The sequence below is a fragment of the Macadamia integrifolia genome, unplaced genomic scaffold (genome assembly GCF_013358625.1).
Source record: "Macadamia integrifolia cultivar HAES 741 unplaced genomic scaffold, SCU_Mint_v3 scaffold22, whole genome shotgun sequence".
NCBI lineage: Eukaryota > Viridiplantae > Streptophyta > Magnoliopsida > Proteales > Proteaceae > Macadamia > Macadamia integrifolia.
In genome coordinates this window covers 3843-7566 of record NW_024868566.1, presented here as the reverse complement: position 1 = coordinate 7566, position 3724 = coordinate 3843, and the positions used below count along the sequence as shown (strand labels likewise).

Here is a 3724-nt window from a genome sequence, read left to right as displayed (position 1 = left end):
GTATCGATTGAGATTGATCTCAAGTCTTGATCGATACAACATCGATCCACTGGTAGACTAAGGGTATAAAGGTCCAAAATCGAACATTACAATACCAATTTGGATCAGTGTCATTTGAATCAGTATGTCCCGAGTTTTAGAACCTTGGTAATGATAGCATTCGTTGCTACATCTGCCTCTGTGTATAGTACATCGTATTGCAGATATGGTACTCCCACAAACATACCATCCCTTGGGATTAGCCAATACCTAACCCCTACTGGCAAGGGGTGTAGCACTTGGGTTGTTATCCTAACCAGATACAATCTACATGAATGTGTATACCATCACCATACACCACAAACCACACATACACTCATCCTCTGTGTCACACCCTACCTTGCCCTTTATATGGCACAGGTGCGCAGGCACTGGATACCTCACAACACCTAGTCAGCCTGCCAAACTAGGATCCTACTCTAAGAGAGTCCACAACACCACAACCATATATTCTAAAATCATAATTAGAATTCGCAACGGATCATATAAAATCAAATAAAGATAATATCCACCCAGTGCTTCTATGTGATCCCAGTGCTTCTATGTGATACTTGATACCGTATATACAATGATTCACAAAAACATATACAGTATTCCATATATATATATAAACATTCATCCCATTGTAAAACAAATATTTACACAAAATATATTCCAACAGTAGTTTTACCCTCCAACCTGTATTAACAAAAATTGATTTTCACCACTATTCAAATATATATGCAAAAGGATAATCATCTACATCAGTCCGCAATATTGTTGTCCACCGTATGCACAGTCATCACATTCGCAGTCATGCCTATGGCTGAAATCATCAAAATCCGGAATACAAGCCAACTGATCCATAATCACGTCATCATGCTCTGAATTATCAACCTGCAGCTGACTGCTCTCCTCATCTATGGAACAAAGAAATGGGGGGTGAGCACACGGTTATGCTTAGTGAGGGGGTGGGATAGAAATAAACACACGCATCCATATGCAATGCATGCTCCACACAATAGAATGATGTTCATGAATCCATTTATTTAACTATTCAGATTTCTTAATCCATTACTAAGTCTCATCTCCTATAGGTATAAGTGCTACTAATGCAGGTGGCATTCCCTACCCTGTACGTTGGGTCTCAGGAATACAAGCTACGCCGTAGGCAGGAGCCAGCCAATGCCGATACGGGTCTCGATCCACACCGTCTAATCCCTAAAGGGTAACCCCATATCATAGATATATCTATAGGTATACAGTATGTCGTATCCTGTCATACACACTTATACCCATACACATCCACCATTGGTACAGTACGTCGTACCACTCACAGTGCACTGCTGATCGGGCAGTCACTTTTATTGGGATTAGTCCGTACCTAGCCCAACATTCTACAAGGTGCAAAACAAATCATCCGAACCATATATGCACACATGGGCACCTGCACGTGACCCATCTCACTTACCTTTCCTTCCACATTTCCACCACCATCATATCCATCATACCACAAATATGCAAGTAGATGCAAATGATGAAAATGAATGTAAATGCACAAATGCAACAAGTAATGCAATGCAAATGCACAAATACAACAAGTAATGCATGCTCAACATTAATAAACACACCAAAAGAATGGGGTTTGAGAAGGGCCCCACTCACAGTGAATATCAGGGCCCACAATCTCTCCTGGTGCTGAGGAATCTCTCTCACGGCTATCTGGGATTCCTAAAAATCAACAATTATACACATGTATTAAAATCAGATAAATTTTATCTACCCCTAACAGTGCTACCTAATATCTCCCTAATAAGATCATCTATAACCTACCTTATATGCTCCACAATTCCTCTTCAAGTCCAATTTAACAAATTTCATTCTAAATCCTTAGGGTCTTACATGAGATTCAGTATAAATTTCAGATTTCCCCAATTTGACCCAATTTCTTTTATGAAATTATGAACCTAGAGTAGATATCAGTATTTTAACTTCAAAATTGATGATAAATTCTCAATTCCATAAGCATGCATGGAATTCATACTCAATATCTCTTGCATTTGTCTCTATACCCTCAAATTAGTGAAATTGAGATGGGATTTCTTTTCAATTTCAAATTAATTCTCTGTTCCAGAGCTTCAAGCAAGGAACCCAGTCTCCCAGTTCCAAATCGACCTTCAATAATGAAGATCCCATCTCAGATTTCATTTCACATATATATAATTCCATCTACAATAGTAAAATAAAACCATTTTTCATGATAAACCCTCAATTTGAGGTTGCATGTTTGAAATCCATCATTAATCGTACCATGCATGTGATCTACCATCAATTCCCACCTTGCAGGTGAATCTTGGACCTCAAAGCAGTGACATAAAAATGAATTTTCACCTTGCATGTGAAGAATTAAGCTTCAATTAACTTGCATGTAAATTTCAGACCTTAGAACAGTAAAATTGAATGGATTTTCTCCTCATCCACATGGAATTTTTCCTAATTAAGGAGTCAGTGAGAATCCTCACTCTTTGTAGGAATTGGCCATGGTGTACACATCAATTGACTAAATTATTACATTCCTTTTCAATTTAATCCACCAATTTGAAAGAAATTAAACTCTCTGTAGTTGAGTTGTTACTGAAATTTCCAGATTTCCTCTCTTTTCACAAATTCCAGTCCAAATCAGTTTAAACCCCTTTTTATTTATGAAAATCCTCTTATTAGAAGTTAATCTAGGTGAGATTTCTTACCTTTTTGCTGAATCCTCTAGCAATCTCCCAAGCAAATCGATCTCTACAGTAATTTCTCTTCTTCTTCTTCTTTCTCCTTTCTTCCTCTTACTAAAGGGTGAATAGAATGTGAGAAATAAAGGTTAGATAGGAGGTGATGGCCTTTATATAGTCCCTCCTTTTATAATATTAAAATATACATTATATATATATATATATATTTCACCCTTTTTACCGAACCGACAATTGCCGCTTGTTCTCTGTCGGCTAAGTCTGATATGTTCTTGTTCATTCGGAATTGATCTGGCTAGTTGATTGAATTTCCGTATAAATCTGACAGTTGCCGGTTGCATCCAGCAGTTGCCGGTTGCACTGTGCCATCAAAAGACCAGTCAAATTTTGCAAAACAGAACTGAATCGGTAGTTGCCAGTTAAAACCGGTAGTTGTTGGTTGACCTCTGTTTCTTGGCATATTCAGACAGTCTATACGAAAATGATCATATCTTTCTCGTCCAAACTTGGATCGAGATTATTCAAGTTGCATTGGATTCAAAACTCAATGCTCTATCATTTTGTAGAAGAAATAATCTTCAGATAGTCATATAAAATGACTAAAATGCCCATGAACATGAACCTTGCTGAAATCGCAGCAATTGTAATGACATGTTGTAAACAACATGTATCCAAACTTGTTCGGGTCTTATTATTTAGTCATTTTGGCATCACCTAGGGTCATTCTATTATCCAACCTTATCAAGGTTATTAATTTACCTCTTGGCCCACTTTTCTTGCTAATCCCTCCAACACCGTTGGCAGTAGGCACAAGTACATGTTGGGTCATTCTTCCCTTCCTGGCATTCCACTGCTACCAACCAAGCTAGTGTTGGCCTCTCCAATTTGTTACTCTTATCTGTTCACAGCCAATGTAAGGAGGTGAGATTTGGGGTGTTACAGTTTCCCCCTTCCTTACAAAAAAATTT

The 3724-nt window shown here is 37.9% G+C and overlaps 1 long non-coding RNA gene across 1 annotated transcript; it reads right to left on the bottom strand.

Moving 5' to 3' along the window:
- Positions 1-500: 500 nt before the first annotated feature.
- On the bottom strand, positions 501-2866 carry LOC122066032. Its single transcript, XR_006136201.1, has 2 exons — positions 2766-2866; positions 501-938 (listed from the first exon to the last, which is right to left on the bottom strand). It is a non-coding gene; the product is annotated as an uncharacterized LOC122066032 (long non-coding RNA).
- Positions 2867-3724: the final 858 nt, after the last annotated feature.